Source organism: Akebia trifoliata, chromosome 14, assembly GCF_017979445.1.
Source record: "Akebia trifoliata isolate Shusen 1 chromosome 14, ASM1797944v1, whole genome shotgun sequence".
Lineage (NCBI taxonomy): Eukaryota > Viridiplantae > Streptophyta > Magnoliopsida > Ranunculales > Lardizabalaceae > Akebia > Akebia trifoliata.
The window spans coordinates 27245039-27265514 of NC_141388.1; the positions used below are offsets into that span (position 1 = coordinate 27245039).

A 20476-nucleotide genomic window follows, 5' to 3' on the forward strand; every position below is an offset into this window, starting at 1 on the left:
ATCACGAAAAATTATATGAGAAAAAAAAAGAAGAAGAAAGAGAAGAGGAGGAGAAAGAAGATCAAAGGAGGGGGAGAAGAAGAAGAATATAAGGATGAAGAATGAGGGGGAAAGATGTGGTGGTGGTGGTGGCAACGAAGGGAAGTGATGAAGAAGGGGGAGGGGGGAGAACATGGTGGTGGTGGTGACAGTGGCGATGAAGGTAAGTTAGGAAGAAGATGATAAAGAAGATGAGGGGAGAACATGTTAGTAGTGGTGGCAATGGAGGTGAGGGATGGAGAAGGAGAAGGAGAAGAAGAAGAAGAGAGAGAGAGAAAAAAAAAAAGGTGGCTGAAGATGGTGATGACAACGACGAGGTTAGTGATAGTGGTGGTGGTAAGGAATAAGAAGATGAGTGGGGAAGAATTGGGGATGAAAAATATGGGTGAATTTCACTTTTCCACCCATATGAGTGGGAAAGTGAAATTCAGTTTTTGTGGACTTTTTGGTTGAGGTGGAAAATGAATTTCCATAGATATGTGCAATCAAACACTTAAAAAATGTCATTTTCAATGAAAATTGATTTTCCACCTTATTTTCCATGTGTAATCAAACATACCCGCAGTGGAATATTTACTTCTTGACCTCTTGATGATTTGTCATTATGAGTATGGTTTATCATATTTGTTATTCGCTCCATCAATCTTGCTAACTAACCTATCATAGCCATTTGATCTTCGAACATTTTTGCTCGTCTTTTTTTCCTTTTTAGCCTGATTCTAGAAAATTTATAAGATTCCTTGAATTATAATCTCCATCCTTGTAGGTATTTTCAGTAAAGACATATTTTTTCCAGAAGATTAACTCTTTATAACCGGTTTGGACGCCTTTCATGTTGTCTAATATGCAAATTCAAGTATGACCTTATGAGCTTTCTCTGGTCCACTAAATTCTAAAAGAATTTCAACGATGCATCATCTCCCTATCGTCCTCAGATTAATAGAGCGGTTGAAGCAAGCAATTAATAATAATCTCAAAATAACCATTGTGAAAATGTGTCAATTGCACCAGGATTAGTTAGAGAAGCTACCATTCACACTATGGGGGCACAGAAACAGTCTTACCAGTTGAAAGGGAAGTCCCATATCTCAAGGTCTTGATGGAAAATCAATTACTAGAAACATATTGTAGACACGTGATTTCATCATTACGATGACCACATCTACTAAGGTTAGGAGTCGCCACCATTCATTTTTGTAAGTGGGTGTGAATGGTCACCCGATGTGCATTTTTTAGAAAATGTGACATTTTTGGCGTTTTATTAACTCTCGATGTATAGGAACTAATCTAACTTTGAGATACGGGGTAAGCGGCTCGGTTAGAGAAAATGGAAGGTATTAGGCACCCTTTTCTCACCACTAAATAGTGGTAACCTCAACTCAACTCGGTCATTTTTTATTTAAAGAGATGTGAAAGACAACGTGTCACGTGGGTGCATTTGTACCCTAGATAGGGGTTCATTTTCGGCTTGATCATAGGGTCATTCCATTGATGGAAATTACCCTTATAGACTTTTATCCTTGGGGTCCATTCATCCTAAAAAATAAAATGAAGGGGAGAGGGGTGATAGAAGAGGGATGAGGAGAGGGTGTAGAAGAGAGAGGGGGGGATTGCCTTGAACCCACCTTGTATCTTCTTTCTTCTTTTCTTCTTCTTGAGTCCTTAGTATTTTATGAAAATACAATTCTTGTATGGTTGAAACAGTAAAGAAGAGATGATGAGAGAGATGAGTGGAGTATAATAAATTTTTTGTGAGACTTGGGGGAGAGAATTGGTAGTATTTTGTTTGTAAGAGTGGGATGGGAGAATTTTTGTAGTGAAAGTTGGGGGCTTTTTTAGGAAGAGGAGAAGGGTATTTATAGATGTTGAGGGGTTAGTTTAGGGATATAATGGGGTGAAATGAAGAAAAATGATAGAATGATTATAAGTTTGAGAAAGAAGTGGGTGTAATTTAGAGGAGATTGGAGGGTATTTAGGGAAGGGGGGTTAAATGGGTGAGTTTTGACCCAAATGGTTTGGATCCTACCCAACCCATTTGGGTGGAATGTTTGGTGAGGTAAGTTTAAGATGGTGGTTGAGATTAAATGGTATTTGGTTTAAGAGAATGGAGGATTTAAAGAGGTGGTTGATGATATTTTGGGAGGGTGAAGGAGATGATGCCATGTGTTAAGGTGGGTGGAAATGAAGGGTTGGGATATGTTGATGGGAGAGGTTGAGTGTTTGACTTGAGAGGATGGTGTAGGTTTAGGTTGTAGATGTAGGTTTTGTAGGGAATGATGAGGGTAGATTAGGGGAGGTATAGGTTAGGGGTGTGGGTAGATGTGTTTGATTTGAGAGAAAAGGTGATGGGTTGATGTGTGGGTAGATGGGATTTAAAGCAAATTAATGGGGTAGGTAGTTGGGTGAGGGAGGTGAGATGGGGTGATGACATGTGTCATCTTTTGATGATAAAAGAGTGATTGGTTGATATGGGTTGTGGTTTATGGGTTAGGGTTGTGGGTTGGATAATGAATTTGATATGGTTAATGATTTGTGAGCTTTGTAGTGTTGGGCTTAGGTTTTAGAAATGATTTTCGGTTTTAGGGATTGGTTGAGGGTTGTTTTGAAATGGATTTTGAGGGTATAGGTTGGTTTTAGATTTTAGGTGATGTGGGATTAATTTTAGGCTAGGGGTAAGATGAGAAATCGATTTAGGAAAGTGTTGAGGGCTCATGGGCCTTAGGTGGGCCTATGGTTTTTTGTGGATTCGGAGGCGGAGCGGTAGTAGTAGAGGCGGGGTAGGCATCCCAAGTCTCACATTTTTAATTTTTTAATTTTTTTAGATTTTTACAATCATTAGTTTGATCAAAAATGCCACGTGTTGGCGAATCGGGCTTTTTAGGCCCGTTGGGGAAATTTATCGAAAATTTGGCGTTTTTTATTTTGGAAGCGGAGCGGTGAATATTGGGAAGACGTAAGGTAGGCCGAGTCCTTTTGGTAGGTCTCCTAAACCATTGAGAGGTCTTAGGGACCTCGGGTTGGTAAAAATGTCACTTTTCAATGACTTGGGCCTTTAAGGCCCGTTGGCCCATTTATTTAGAAAATCGATAATTTTGGGCCCTTTCGAGAAGTGGCCCGTTCAAATTGAGGTGTCTACAAAATTCTTATATATTATATTTTTTTATTTTTAAATCATGCCTATCTCGTTAACTCTTAGAATATAATATTTTTGTATAACTTAACAGTCACAATGAATCTCCTAATACTCTTGATCCTACCTCCCGTTTAGACTCTAATAGACTTCTAGACACAATTAAGCTCTCGTCCCATATAGAATTAATATTGAGCTTTCATACTATATTTTCATATCAATTAGATCTTTATAGCAGAGTTACTTATGTCTCATACGAGCCTAATATGACGCTTTAATATCATATTGTCAAGCCCCAAAATCTTAACACAAATCCCAATGATCAAGTTTTAAAATCTCAAGGTGTGATTAATTATCCCATCTTATGATAACATATAATAATTAAATAATTTATGTTTAACAATTGTAACATAGTGGAATAATAACTAAAATCAATTAAAAAGAGTTCCCGAAAGCTAACAATCAATCAATAATCCATAATCCTAAATCTTATGATAATATAAACTGATGACTCAAAATCTGATATTTAAAAATTATTAATATGCAATACTGAAATAAAATGCAAGAAGTATCCTTGCGTAAGTTCCTCAAACTGAAACATAAAAAGGAAGCATCTATTAAATTCTAAGATTACTCAAACTGGTAAAGGTAGTTGCACCTCCACATACTCTAACTCTGGTGCCTGCTCATAAATCTCATACTCAATGATTGATCCATTTAAAGTCATGTGATAAAAAAATGTGAATGGTAGGGTAAGTAACGGGAACTAATCAATAGGATGTCTATTGTTCTAACAAGTAGATACAATATGCAATGAATAAACATATTAAAATTTAAATCATATAAGTTTTGATATAACATAGCATTCATGTAAGGATTAAAGAAAATAGTAGACTAATTCAAATAATTATCAATCTATTAGTTCTATCAAATACATCGTTATCATGATTAAACTTTTTTTGTCTGTCTATCAAACACAATTGTGGACGTCAAGAGCCTTATGAGCTTTATGAAAAAAACATTGAGAGTTGAAGAGTTCAAAATTTGAAGAATCAATTGAAGAAAGTAAGAAATTAGAAATTTATCAGTGGAGAAATGATGTTACTATCTAAATTGCTCTAAAGAGTAGTGCATAAAAAATGTTATATGAGTGCTACATAAAAAATCGTTATTTCAAGTTGTAACGCTAAACCATTATATCATTATAGCGATTTTTGGTCCTTCAGCCCGATTGAGTAATTCTCCATACGTTCTTTGGAATGTAATGTAATTTCCTCACGTATGTGTCATTATAATGTAATTTTCTATATGTTCTTTATACACATTTATTTTTAGATATTGCATAATAATTACATTTGACTATTTTTTGAAAAGACCTAATTTGTAAATTTTCTCCCTCTATGATTTCTATAAATAGAGGGGAAATATTACTCTTTAGGGGATTGATGGATGGATCGAAGGAAATTAATATATTTTTTTTAGAATTTTTCACTTTTGGAAAGTTCAGATTAAAAAAGAAATAGTGATTTCTTCCCATCTAAAGTGAAGATCTATTATAACTTAACTTGAATTCAAATCAATAAAAGAGCAAAAAAAAGAAACTTGATCAAATCTACAAAAATCTATCCGATTCATGAAAAAGGTGAGATTAAGTTCATGTTGTAATTCTCACTATTTTCATTTATTTATAATAATTTCAACTTTTATCAATAATTCATAGTTTTCACTGTTAAAATCCAAGTTTATTCACGAATTCATTAGATTTGATCGTAAAATTGATTTTCACCATTAAAATGATCTTTTAATCAATAAATCTAAATTTTTTTTCCATCAATTTTTGAGATCTAAGAATTTAAGAGATAATCTTATTTATGGAAATCTGGAGAAATTCTGAAATATAGAACGGAGTAATTAATTAGCTGTATTGCGAGGTTGGATGTTTGATCTTCTTTTTTGCGGTAGGGACGAGATTAATCAAGAACTCATCATTATTTTCCCACTGTAACAAATTCTAAATCTGATAATTTTTGTACTTGTGAACCACGAGAGGAAAAACAAAATGATATTTTCATTGAGATGATCTTGATTGTAACAAGTTCCATTATTTTGTATCATTAATTTTTCGTTGCATCTCTTTAATTTTTTCTTTAATTTTAGAAATTTACAATTCTTATTTAATTTATTTCTTTAAATCAATCGTTTATTTTCTTAATTTTTTTAATTGATTATAATTTTCTTAAATTTCTTTTTCTTATCTCGTTATTTCTTTTTCTTGTGCTTCTATTTTAATCATTTGTTTTGCTTTAAGATTGGAGTTCATTTATTTATTTTTTCTTTTGCTGTTTGTTGATTTCTGTATATTATGCACATTTACAAATTCTTTTTATTTGTTTCTTAATTTTTTTTTGTTATATAACGATTTTCTACATTTTATATCACACTATTTTTGGTTTACAAATTTTTATTTGAACTTTATTTTTCTTCATATTTTTCTCGTAAAAAATTGTTATGATTTTTTATTATCAATATTGTTATACGGAGCAATATTTAAACCGTTATTATATATTTATCTTTCAAAATAGGGGTCCCACGGTGCCACAGTTTTGGTCCTTAATGCCACAGTTTTGTGAAGATTAGAACATGAGACAAACGTGGGGCCCACGTTAAATTCACTTCCAGCTTATAGGTGGTTCTTTTCTCTGTTTTCCCGCCACTCTAAAGAACGTGTCTCTCTCTCTCTGAGCTCACCACTCTCTCTTCCTCTCTCTCTCTCTCTCTCTCTCTCTCTCTCTCTCCATCTCCATCTCCATCTCCATCTCTCTCACAGTATCTAAGCTCACTATCGCTCTGAACTCTCCCTAAAGTATCTAACAAGTGAGTTTCTCTCTCTCTCTCTCTCTCTCTATTTCTCTTTGTATGGGGTTTTCTGTATTTTTGCAAATCTAGGGTTTCTTCAGATCACTGTGGTTCTCTCACTCTGATTTGATCCGGTAAGGTAAGTGTTTTCTCTTGATTTCTTTCTTTGATTTGGTTTTTTCTGGGTGCCTTGATCGAATCCTCAAACTGAAAAAATAAAACAACCCATTATTTCTCACTTTGCTTTGGTTTTTTCTGGGTGCCTTATTCGAATCCTCAAACTGAAAAAATCAAACAACCCATTATCGAAAGAAAACCTAAACCCTAGAAGAAGAAAAAAAAAAAATGAAATGAAGAATACCTAGAAAAGAGTAAACCCAAATTTCAAACAGGGAACTCCCTCAAAATGAAGAAATATGAAAAACTTACATTTTATCGGCATAAATCAGAAACCAAAATAAAAAAAAAAAGTTGATAGAGGACTCCGTCCTTCAGTAGGATTCTTGGAACATGGCTTATGCTTTATGATTTTTCTTAAGCTCAGTCTTCTCCATGATCTATGAGGCAACAACAATCAAATTTTTTGTTTCAAAACAGTGAACAGAGATAAAAGGAAGAGAATCAACGTCTCTGGTTCTGGTGAAAGAAGAAAATTATGATAAAAAAATATTTAATATAATAAAATAAATTATATAAAGGAGAGATAGAAAGGTGGATAATGCAGAAGTAAAATTAAAATGTACGTCGATTGTACAATCTGATGCGGTGGTGCATACATAACCATAGATGCTTTTCATTGAGATACAAGTGAAAAGCATCTTTGGTTATGTGTGCTCCACATCATCAAATCATCAGAATGCCAACGTTACTCCAGCATGAATCTATGAGAATGAAACCCAAAACCCCAAAACCTTTTTTTGTTTAGTATTTTTATTTCTTTTTCTTTATTTGGTTTGACAATTTTGGGTAGCTGTGGAGCTCTCTGGTGGATAGAGTTCCTGCAGATGCCATTATTGCTATGAGAATGAAATGACCAAACTAACCTTAACTTCCTAAAAAATATCTAACCTAAAACAATGCCATAGACCTCTTCTTACAAACTGACAAAACTAACCCTAACCCTTAACTGACGTTGAGGAAATGGATAGACTTGGGGGCATCAATCCAATAGGCTCAGGTTGGGTTTTCTACAATATTTCTTTAATAGAATCGGATGAGAACAGATCGAAATCAAATCCGGAATGACATACAAAACATAAGTAACTTTCAAAAATATCTTGGGTAAGTTAAACTTTGCCCCTAACATTTTGATAATTGCACTTACCTTCCCTAATCATTATAAGTGTCATATTGTTTGTAATGTTGAGATTATAATTTGAGCCAAGCCTTTAGAAATAAAGAGAGCAACAACTATTGGCACCCAACTTTTACTTATTATATTAAAGAAAATAGGTGAATGGTTGAGAATAGGTAAAAGTTAAAAAATAAAGAGAGCTGCTATTAAATTAAAGATAATAGGTGAATGGTTGAAAATAGGTAAAAGTTGGGGTGCCAATAGAAGCTACCCATCTTTTATGCTAGGTTACTATTTATTTATTTTTTGTTTAGGATTTTATATGAGCATAATCATTACAAGTGTTATAGTGTTCTGTAAGGTTGAAATTATAAATGGAGCCATGGAAGATTGTTTTAATCTTTAAATGTTGGTGAGTGTTACAATGTTTTGTAATGTTGAGCTTTTTCATGAGTGACCATCTCAATTTCTTCAATGTAATAAGGCTTGAAGAAGGTTTTCTCTTAGAAGCCATGGAAGCAAAAGAAGGAATGGTCGCTTGATCACACAATCTAAATGAGTTCCTGGTGGACCACACAATCGGAATGGTCGTTGAAGAAGTTGGGGTTAGTTCATATTTGAATGTGTTATAATGCTTTGTAAATTGTAATGTATTTAGGATTTTGTTAGAATATCTTATGATGCTTTGTAATGTTGAAGAAATAAATTTAACTAAACTTTTTTAATGTTTGATTGGTGAGTTTAAATCTTTAATTAGGGTGTGATAACTAATTTAAGATGTAGGGTGTAATAAGTTCAAATTCAAAGTGAGATGAATTCTCTCAAAATAATGTACAATAGCAAATGTGAGGGTGCCAATAGAAACTCTCTCTCTCTCTCTCTATTATTTCTATTTGTTAGATTTAAGATTTTATGGGCCTAATCCTAATTGTAAACAATTGACAAAGTTGTTTGAATGTGAGTGTAATGTGGTTAACACCCTTATTTACCAAAGTTGTTTGTTTCTATAATTGTCTAACAGTGATAGAAATATTTAGATGAAGACAATAACTTTTTTTTTGTGAATTTTTTGACGTGACGGGTACATGTTTCTTTTTGAAGTATTTTCTTTCACAAATATCTAGGTTATTTGCTTTCATTCCTTTATTTTCTACATTATTAGAAGTTGTGGATTTAAAAAAAATTCATAAAATGTTTATCAGACATACATATTGTATATAAATGAGTCTGTTTTTCATTCCTTCCCCTTTCTATTAATTTTTTTTGTTGTAGATTTTTGGTGAAGTTGCTCAAGTGGATTTTCCTACAAACAATCTTCCATGGATTAAAATTTCAGTGTGTGAAGAAAACACGGATCCACAAAACATTGTTATCTTTTTAACCTAAACCAGATCGCCCTCTACGCTAGATTTTTTGTATTTTGATGGTCGTGTTTATAATTTTGGATATTTCAGGGTGTGTGAGATTGAATTGGTTATTTAATTCAATTAATTTAGACTTATTTTACCCAACCCTTATGTGAATATTTGAGGCGTCTCTATAAAATTTTCAAATGATGATATCTCCTTTGACCTCATCAATGTAATTAACCACCAAAAGAGATCTTCTGTCCTAATAGAAAGAGTAACACCTGTAGATGAATGTAACAATACATATCCAATTGAATGTAATGGTGCGTATCCAAGGTGTAATTATTGTTTGTCAATAATCACTTTTGAGGTATGAAATTTATTATATCTCATTTGTTAGATCTTCATCTATATAAATTTACTAAATAAGCAACTGCAACTGTATGGTGCATTGTTGGTCTGATCTCATTTATTATTTTAGCTCATTGTGACCATTACACCCAATCTTTGGCTGATCCAATGAGCCTTATACCCAACTGACTTTATAATACCCATTGCTCTCAGATCATCTGTATAGTGGTCAATGGATTCATGTTTAGCTTATTCATTCCTTGATATTTTCATCTTCAATTCAATCATGTTTTGGGTGTCACATGGATGTGTTGTCCATATATACATTTGAGATACTCAAGTTTTCAACCTTTTGCCTTATATATTCTTGAAATACATTTTTGTAATGCTTATATTGGTCCTCCAATTTGAATGTTAGCTTAAAAAATTATTTGGATGTAACTACCAAATAATGAGGCTTTAGTTCATTACTCTGAACTTAATACTTCACATCTATTGTCCCAATTGGTGGGTTTTGTCATATGTTCTTCATGGCCGGGTAGAACTTAAGTTCATCAATCAGAAAACTTCTCACACTGTTATCATTTTGCTTTGAAATTAATTATTGAGAGAGTTGTTACCACTACTTCCTTCACTAAGAGTTACTCATGATACAAGTTCACATTACATATACATATAATGGTCTATCACTAGCTTTTGTATTGTTAGCAATTATTTAAATCAACAATTACATTTCCTTCTGATAAAAAATTTGCCTTACACTCCATTAGGTTGAAACCATAAGAGGACATCAACAGTTACATGGTTTGGATTCTTGAGACATATATCATTGCTGAGCAAGTTCTTGAGGTATGTGGTACCATCCTAACAATTTTATTTTGTTTTATATGGCAAAGCTTTGTAGATGTGGATTCTTATACATATACAAAAGTAACAATAAAAAGTATTGAATTACATACTATTGTTTTCATAATAGAATTTATTATAATTTCTTCATTTTAATATCTATCTTTAAAATTGATAGGAACTTTTTAGATGAAAAGGGAAAAATATATTGCAGGATAGGTATGTAGTTTTTAAAGTACTTTTGTTGACAAATATATGTACACATACATCCATGCTGTAGGCACGGGCAAACTCTAGTTTATATATGCAGAGTGATATTTAGACTGTTTTATATATATTGTATAGAGATTTTTTTTTTTTTTGTATTGTAACATATAGCAATTTCTTTCCATGTCGCAACATAAAGCGATTTTTCGTATATCGACATATAGTGCTTTTTGACAATATCATATTCAGTTTTTGTGTAATTATTTTGATATTTTTGTTTTTCCTACTTATATTTGTGCTTTTATTTTTATGATCCTTGTTTCATTTTCTTTTCTTCTACTGTTTTTTTTTTGTTCCTCTCTTTGTGATTTTGGTTTAGATGAAGGTTGAGGATTGAGTAACACCCCACATTTTTCTTCATAAAAATATTTTTGCATTCCACAATAAGGTGTTATACTGCTCAATTTTTTTTAAAATTTGTAGTACTATTTTATTTTCTCAAGTGCTTTTATATTTCTGCAATATAACAATTTTGACATAAATTTAGAACTTTTATATTATTCCCTTGAATTACTTTGTTCTTTTTACCTAGTTTTCTTATATTATGTAGGAAATCAGACATAATTTTAATTATTATATGGCCTGTGATCTTTACTTTGGTTTATTCAAAAAATTTGGAATGTTTGGATTCTTGATTTAAGCCATGCTTACTTGATATCTTTGGGTAGTTTGGATTGTTGATTTAAGCCTTTTTGCTTGTGACATATCACTGATTGGATCAAATGTTTATCTATTTACAAAATTCAGATGAATGCAATTCTTTTTATTATATAAAGAAAAAAATCTATCAAATTTTCAGCATGGATGATAAGATTTTTAAAGTAAAAGAAATTTTAAGCCAATCCAAATGGTAAAAAGACAATGCTCGGATATATGGTTGTCTAATGGAATTGGTCAGTGAAATGGCTGACAAGGAAGCTCACAAAGTATCACAAAAAATGTGGGACATGGATGTTCTCAATGATATGTTTCGTGTATAGATGAGAGAAGAGAAAGATAAAGAAAAGGAAATTGCATAAGAAAAAGACAATGCCTCTACTTCTAAGGCACCAACAATTGATAAAAGGAAAAATAATGACATCCTAGAGGAAAATAGGGCATTGAAATCACAATTAATGCATATGAAAGGCAATGGATAAAATCACGAAAGATAGAGAAGAACACGCACCTGAAAGAGAATGTAAATTCTCTGAACATCGAAAATGTCAAGAGGATTCAATCGAGAAATAAAAATAGCTCATCTTTGAACAACATGGTTGGCATTAGGAATGTGATACAAGTAAAATGATGAAAGATTTAGTAAACTCAAAAAAATGAGAAGGAAGAATCATTGGAGGGTGTTCCGAAGAGAAGTACTCTTACACCCATTTTTTAAGAAATTTACTCCACCCATTTTTTAAGAAATTTACTCCAGCCATTTTTCTACAATATGACAGATCCTTTGCACCAAGTGCACACATTTTCAAATTTAAGATATTATGCAAAAAACATGTTATGGATTCAATGTTGATAATCAAGTTGTTTCCCATATCTCTAAGTGGCCCAACTATTACTTGGTTTTCAAATCTCCCAACAAATAGTCTGGAAGATTGGGAGGATTTTTGTGAGCTATTTTGTGGAAGATTTTTTTCCTCTTGAAAGATCGTGACGATTGCAGATCTTCGAAGATGTAAGCAAGAACTTGGATAATCGTTTACTTATTTTGACTATTTTCAAATACTTATCTACAAGTTTACTAATGATGTGTTAGAAAGAAGCATGGTGAGTGCTTTCATTGGAGGAGTATCTGTAGAATTTTGGAAAGACCTGATTGTTAGTGTAGCAAGAACAATGGTAGACCTTCAAAGAGTGATTGAAGACATGAATATATGCACATGCTATAGGAAAAGGGACTTCAGTCTAACCATAAAAGAGAGGAGGATTCCAAGGAAGAGCTCGAGAAAGAGCTAGAAGAAATAATAGGAGATATCAATACAGAACTAAGAAAGAATTGAACCATGATGTTGATAAGACATATGTCATTTTTTGATATTTGCTAGAAAAAAATCTGATCACACTACCACCATCAAACCTTTAGGAAAAGTCTACAAATTTGATTGATGAGGCTAGATGGCGGGAATTCTGTAGAATGTCTAGACACGAGACTAAATATTGTTTCAAGTTACAAAGTGTTTTTTACAATCAAGTATTTTCTAAATATTGTTTCAAGCTACAAAGTGTTATATAATTAGACATGAGTATATGCACATGTTGTAGAAGAAAGGACTTTAGTCTAACCATAAAGGAGAGGAGGAAGAGCTCGAGAAAGAGCTAGAGGAAATAATAGGAGATATCAATATAAAACTAAGAAAAAATTGAACTATGATGTTGATAAGACAGATGTTATTTTTTGATATTTGCTAGAAAAAATCTGATCACACTACCACCATCAAACCTTTAGGAAAAGTTTACAAATTTGATTGACGAGGCTAGATGGGGGGAATTTTGTAGAATGCCTGGACATGAGACTAAATATTGTTTCAAGCTACAAAGTGTTTTCTATGATCAAGTAGCCAATGGTACTCTGGTCGAACAGGCAAACGGTCGAGGATTGGAAAGAATGGAAACTCACCACACTTCTACTCACCACACTTCTACACTGATAGAAATAGAAGATAACAATGTAGAAAATAAGATAAGTGAAGATGTAATGATAGTGGAAATTCAAAGGAAAAGAGAAAAGAAATTTGAAGAAAATAAGAAAGAAGAAAGAAGAAAGAAGAAAGAAGAAAACAAGAAATAAATGGGGAGGAAAGTTGTTGAAGAGGTCTCAAAAAAAGAATATGTGATAGAAGCACAAGGGAAGATAATACCAGCATAAATTAATAGTGGAAGGATAGTTGAACAGGTAGCTTACTTGAGTAAAATGAAGTATAAGCTTATGGAGGAAATACTCGGATAAATACATCAAAATATCTTTACAATGTGGTAGTACATTTAAATAATATTCCTACCGTAGTATTTGTTTTTGACATTTTAAAGATTTCTCCTAGGACAAGGGTAGCGCTCGAAATAGCTTTAGTCGAAGCTTTACCTCGAAACAATGAAGTACATATTCTTTTTGTTGAATAAGTTTTATATTCCATCAAAGACATGGGAGGAAGCTTTGCTCGTTGAGGTAAAAGAGAAAATAGAAGAATTAATGATAGAAAGGATGATAAAACGGAAGACAAAAAGGTATTTAGTGCATATAGTTGTAAGGATGAAAGGAGTCTGATATGCTTTTCCAATGAATACTTAACAATAAAATTTCCCCATAATCGACCCCTGTATATTCACATGCAAGTCGGCGAGATTCCGATAGCAAAATTCATACTGAGAGTGTTCAAATTATTTAAGGGGTTGGAAAAATATTACAACAGACTATGGGGACGATAACACTTAGAATCATTTGTGGGGAGCTAAATTCTTTTCACAACTTTTGTGTGATGGATGTCGTAGCCTTTAACCACATTTTGTTGGGAAAGCCCTGGATTCACTACATAGTGGAATAGCTTCATTCTATCATCAATGTTTCAAATACTCCTTGAATAGACAGTAGAAAATCATGAGCTGTAAAAGAACATTTGAGACGTGGGAAACTAATTGGGCTGATTCGAAGTTTTCCCTACCAACAAACATTATGAGTGCTCCCATTGAAGATTCAACATAGTTCTAGACACCCAAAATTTTGAGAAGAGCCATTAAAAATGGAGTGACAACAACTTTACTCTTGGAAGAAGAGAATATGGAAGCAATCCCATTAGTTCAGGAAGCAATCCCGTCAGTTCAGCCATAGTCACAGTCAAACAAGAAAATTTATTATGTGCCATTGGATGGTTAAAAAAAATGAGAAATAGCTAAAAATGTTTTGAATAATTCTGAGTATGAAGAATAATTTGTTTGTTTCTCTTTTCTTCGATCGTGCATGATTTCGTCAAATAATAGATTTTGGAATACAAATATTTGCAATAGGAGAAAATTAGTTTGCTAAAGGCAATGATTGATCATATATATTTTCTTCTAAGAATAATGTACTTGTTTTGAGATTGTCAAATATGAAGAATGTTTGTTGTTTTCAAGTTGTCTCTTATATGAAATTTCTATGTTGCAAATTAATAAATGTTTAAAAAAAAGCAAAGAATGAATGAATGAATGAATGATGATAATGATGATAATGATGATAATGAATAATGAGAATAAAATGTTTCATGTGCCTTTAATATTCTGACATAGCTGGATGCATCTGCAATATTCAAGATGCTGGTACCCGCAATGTATAGGGTATTCCTACAAATGGCTGGCTCTGTCAAGGGTACTTCAAAATGAAAAATGCATTCAAATAATGTACACATCCAAATGTTCTAACACAGTTGGATGCTTCCACAATGCATAGGATACTGAAACCTGTAATAAACAGTGTGTTCCTATGAATGGCCAATGTCGTTAATGGTGTTTTCAAAAATATTTTTTAGGCAAAATTAAAAATCTAGGCACCCATTAAAATGTTTACTAGAATTGTTCAATATGTGTTGTAGTTTGATTGAATGTTAGACAAAATGTGATGTGAAATATGATTTTTACAGATGTCATTGCGTGAAAAATAAAAAATTCTACCCAGAAATTTGTCAACCATTGCTTGACAAATTTCAAGAAATTGAATTTGATGGCTACAAGTTGACGAATTCTGTGTTTTTTTTTTTTTAAATTATTGAGACCGTGCGAGAAAATGTGCGAAGTCCCCTGTGCGAAACACTAACCTCAAATCTATCTCTCTCTCTCTCTCTCTCTCTCTTTCTCTCTCCATTTCCTCCCATAACTCTCTCGATCTCAAATCTCGCATATTGCCCCCCTTAACTTTCTCGATCTCATCTCTTCCTCGCTTCTTCTCTCTTTGGATCGAGCTCAAATCGAAGAACTCAAGGAGTGAATGATCTCTGTTGAAGCTCAAATTGAATAACTTAAGGAGTGAATGATTTCTAAGAAATCGAAGCTCACTTACCCTATGTGAAACCCTAGCCCTAAACCCCAAATCTCTTTTTATCTCATCTCTCATCTCGATCTCCCAAGGTTGAAAGCGATGGAGTGAATGATCTCTGAAGAACTCAAATAGAAGCTTGTCGAAGCTCTGTTGAGATTAATTTGATGTTTTTTCGAACGATAGATGATCCCTTGTTAAACCCTAACTGGATGGGTTTTATGGTTTCCAACTCTATTTTTCAATATTCTAGGTTGATCGATAAGGATTTTCTCAATTTAATCTAATCGATCATCAGTATTCTCCTAGGTGATCAACTTGATTTTATGGATGGGCTGATTTTGTTCTTTGAGTTAATCAGGCACATTCCATAGAAGGGAATGAGTAAAGAACTTCATTTGGATCATGATTGATCTAGTTTAATAGTTGTTTTTATGATTTGATTGATGATAGTTGAATTGTTTTATTTCATAAAATTTTTGATTCCGAGTTGGTATATGTTTTAAATCCCTGAACTCACTTAAAATGGCGCAAGAACATCAATTTTACCCTAATTATAACCATGAAGAATACACCAAGAAAACTAAATGGTATTTTGTTGTAACATCCATAAAATCTCATAGAACGCATCTTTCTGGCTTCTCATATGGTAACTAAAATCAGATTGATAAAGAGAGATTGGAAGTATGTTAGGATGCTAGAGAAAGTGCTCATATCTCATAGCTTCAAGTGGATAATTAGAAAGAATGAAGTTGAACAGATGTTTCAACTGGACATTTCTTTTAGACACAACCTTGAGCTACATGAGTCCAGCCAAAATTTAGATACGAAATTTAGGACATCTACAAGAAATTCTTTTTTTGTTTTTGTTTTTTTTTAAGTTCAAATCGTTGTGGAGGCACTAACCTTGTTGTTAATCCAGTTTAGCCCTTACATTCTAAACCATAAATGCAATCTAAAAATTGGATCCAATTTAGCTTATCAAATGTTGGCATTCCTTTATTGGGACTCATCAAGTTTTCATGGTGGTGAAGATAAGGAGATTGAGATTTTGGTTTGAAGACTCAAAGAAATTATGGTTAAGCACATGTTAGATTATTGTAAATGGTAAAATCCTAATAGAAGTACTCTTATGAAGTAAACGATGAGGAAAAAATGGGAATGAGGAAAAAAGTAGAGAAAAATATGTGATGGATTAAGATGGTTATGTACAAAGGTGGTGGTGTACTCAATTTTTGTTGGAATAATTTCAAGTGGAACAATATAGGATATTTATCCTTATTTTTTCTCTCTTTTGTACAGGTGGATTTAGAGTGCTCATGTTTATACAGTACTATTGGTATATTTAGCCATAGAAGACTTTGTGTAAGTCTTAGCTTTTACGACATTTGATGTTGGAATTTTCCTTATCTCACTTGCTTACATATGGTGCACCAAAATATTAGGTAATAAACTAACATTTATTTTTCCATGCATGGTATCTTTTCTATTTTTTTATCTGATCATGTTATCTTTTCTATTTGATACAAATCAACATTTTTTTTTTACTTAGATTTTCCTACTCAAATTTAAGGCTGATTGGTGCATACCAATAAAGGTATATCCCTATCTCAGTTTTTTTATGTTGTGAAATTTCCATTATTCTCTGTTTTGGTCTTTCCTTATTTTTTGACACTGTCATGGCATATAATTGTGTTGATTCGAAGTTCTAGCCGCTAGCAAACATTGTGAGTGTGGGGAAAGAAGGCTTTCAAGACATGTGTTCAGGGCCTATGGGGACCGTGTCTTTTTCGTGAAGATGAGCATGGTAGTCCCTATGGCTATGAGCTACTAGGAAAGGAGTTTGATGAGCCCCTACCTAAGGAGGACTGCACATTGAATTCAGACTTTGATGATATATCATGGCTTGATCAAATACCTCAGTAAGGGCATTGAAATGCTTTTGGGAAAGTATTGGACCACTGCCAAAAGCTTCCTACAAAAAAAATATGAAATATATATATATATAGAAAAATGTATTAAAAACAAAATTTGAAAAAGAAAAAAGTCAAAAAGAGGGAAAAGTAAAAAATTCTAGAAAAATTCAAAAAAAGAAAAGAGGAGAAAAATTGAAATTTAGAGAAAATTCATTGAGTTGAGAGGAAAATTCAAAAGAAGAGGAAAAATCGAGTGAAAGTCGGAAATACCCCCACAAATCATCTTTATATCCCTAGTTTTCCATTTTATAGTAGGCAGTCCGAATCCCGTATCCCTCAAAGGTTCACTGTCACTCACTGGATTATAGATAGAGAGCGCATAAATCCCGTATCCCTAAAGGTTCATTGTCACTCACTAGATTATAGATGGAGAGCTCATATTACATTGACCCTTATTCTAGTGGGTACACTCCTACTCTGGCAAAATCTCAAATAACGAATATAAATGCACTTCAAGAAATCCCCCAGGGGATCACTCTCAAAGGCACAAGCAAGAAATGTTCTCATAGAAAGGCAAGTGTCGAAGAACAGAAATATAACAAATATAACAGAATCAGAAAGTAAGAAATTCCTGAAAATAAATCCAAATTTATGAAATTGCGAAGAAAATAGGCAAGAAGTTGATGCAGTTTTATTGAACGCAAGCAAGAATTGAAGCCATCTTTTCAACATTTACATATTTTTTTCAATCGATCTTGGAGCCCTACATCATGCTAGAATATTGATTTGAGGTTTTCAAGAACCATATATCGAGCCACGGAACCGAGAATAAAGTGGTACCTCATCTCTGTCAGACCTAGAGCTTGGAATGGCCACCTCTTACCTGTATTTTAACGTTCCACTTCAATTAAAGTTTGTGTTAGGATTTATGGGGAACGTACCTTCTTGTCGCAGCGGAGATCTGAACCTTGAGTCATGTCACATTGAGTCAATCGTCGGAGATCAGAAGTCCAAAAAATCGTCACGTTGACGCTACTAGAGCTGTCGCTGTTTTCCACGCCTTAAACTCTAGGGTCCTCTTGATAGAAACCTAGAAAACTGCAACTTAGAGAAAAAAGGGTTTCTTTTTGAGAGAATCTGATTTTCTATATTCTATTTTTTTTAATTTTAATTTTAATTTTTTATATTTATGTCCCACATCTTATCTATTTATGGAGAAAATAAGATAATGGTTGCAGTCTACTATTCTAATAGGGACTCAACCTTATTAAGAATTTGACTCAAAGAGGAATCTTAATATGTGAACATGGGTTGGGTCCACATGGACGTTCAAAACAACTAACATTTTCCCACTGGTCCATGGTGGAGCTCAACAATCATCTCCTCATCTTAAATTATGCATGTATTTTTTTCATACAAGGGAATAAGGTGTGCGACCAACGGGAGTTTGACTTCTGAAGAGAGCATTATGCTAAGTTTCTATCTAACTGACAAAACACATATCATCTCCTATAACTCACATATGCCCCAGATTTATTTTGCCACATTGGATTGAGCATTTTCCAAACCCTTATGAGCCTAAGCTCAGAACAATGTTCAATCCTGTACACAATACATGAGCTTTCTCTCCAAAAACCAAAATAATTTGTAAATCTATATATTTTGTTGAACATACAAAAGTATACAAAAAAAAAATTTGAAAGTAGAAATATCAGTGCCGGCACAAGCTCTAGCCATTGTGTATAATCTATCAACAGAATGTGATGCCAAATAATCTTCCTCAAGCCCTCTTGTTGTTTAGTTTTGGTTAAGTTTCTTTCCCAGTCATGTTTCATTAGACCTTATCAATCTTAGTCATAGGTAACATGCTAGAGTCAGTAAACATTGACCTCTACTTTACAACATAGTCATAAGTCACTAAGGGCACAATAATTACCCAATAATTCAAAATACTCACATAGTAAGGAAACAGGGAATCATTCACTTACTCATATAGGTAAACATAGGTCAAAAATAAGTAGCGCATGTAGTATGACTTACATGCTATGGTAGAGCTCCTCAAGAGTTCGTCAACCTCGACACCATACGGATCTAAGTCTAGTCGCATTGCTAGTGCCTAACTTAAACTTTCTAATCTAAATGCTTACCAAAGCACCTGATTAAAGTTCACATCCGCCTTTCTTAAGCTTTATGATTCTACAAGTCTGTGAATCATAATTGATTCCTATGAATCTCATCTCGACAATATTCGAGTTGACAATAATGCAATTATTAAGTTTGCAATCATTGCATCTTATAAAATTGGTTCAACCCTTAAGGTTTAATTGCCTAAATAATACCTTCCTACTCGCAGTCTATGCGTCAGGGCGATCATTGTGTGAGTAAATGACCTTAGCCTGATGACGAAAAATAAGTCCATGTTCAAAAATATAGTAAAAAAAATGTGTGGGCATAAGATAATAAAAAAAAAAATCCATATGTCAATGATATAATCGAATGGAAGGAATAAATATCTATATATAAAAAAGAAATATCCAATAAAATAAGAAGTTTATTACAATCACACTTCAAAACCTACGAAGTCCCAAACTCCTAACATGAGTATGATAAATGTCTCGGGGGATAGGTTTAGTTAGAGGATCTGCTACCATCTGACCTGAAGAAATATGTGATAAGATTACCTCCTTCTGCGCAATCATATTTCGAATGTAGTGGTAGCGAATGTCGATGTGCTTTGATTTTCCATGGTATTTAGCATCCTTTGCATATGCTAGTGTTGCCATGCCATCAAAATACAATAATACAGGATGTGAGGCTCTATGCACTATATTGAGTCGAATAAGGAACCTTCTCAATCACACAGCTTCTTGAATCGCAGCACTACATACAATGTATTCTGATTCCATCGTGGATAAAGCAACACAAGACTGTTTCTTGCTAGACCAAGAAACAACACCTTCAAGTAAGAATGCATAACCTGATGTGGATCTACGATTATCTAAATCACTAGCCCAATCCGCATCACTATAGCCCTGTAATCGTAAATTTGTTCCCTGGTAACATAGTGAATAATTAGCAGTCCTACACAAGTATCGAAAAAATTCTTTTTACTGTTTTCCAATGAGTAGTTCCTGGATTACTTAGATAACGACTGACCAATCCTATTGCAAAGTAAATATTCGATCGAGTACACATCATAGCATACATCAGATTCCTAATTGCATTTGCATAGGGCATTTGTGCCATCTTTTCCTTCTCTGCATCCGTCATAGGGTAAAGACCAAGATGTAAGGAATGCCCCTTCTAGATTGGAGTGTGTATGGGTTTATAATTTTGCATACGAAAACACTCGAACACTCTTTTAATGTAAGTCTCCTAAGACAAACAAAGAGGTCTCTTGGAATGATCACGAGTGATCTTAATTCCAAGTAC

The 20476-nt window shown here is 33.3% G+C and overlaps 1 long non-coding RNA gene across 7 annotated transcripts in view; it reads left to right on the forward strand.

Annotated features, from left to right (window-relative positions):
* Positions 1-5882: 5882 nt before the first annotated feature.
* LOC147386648 (uncharacterized) overlaps positions 5883-20476 on the forward strand; it is a 28403-nt gene continuing 13809 nt past the window's right edge. For 2 of the 7 annotated variants that reach the window (XR_015171660.1, XR_015171664.1), the window contains exons 1-5: positions 5884-6043; positions 7804-7924; positions 9790-9868; positions 16431-16573; positions 16681-16725. This is a non-coding gene — a long non-coding RNA (uncharacterized LOC147386648). Of the gene's footprint in view, positions 6165-7803; positions 7925-9789; positions 9869-10043; positions 10085-16430; positions 16574-16680; positions 16726-20476 lie in introns of all 7 variants that reach the window. The other 5 variants (XR_015171659.1, XR_015171663.1, XR_015171665.1 and 2 more) reach the window with 4 other exon arrangements.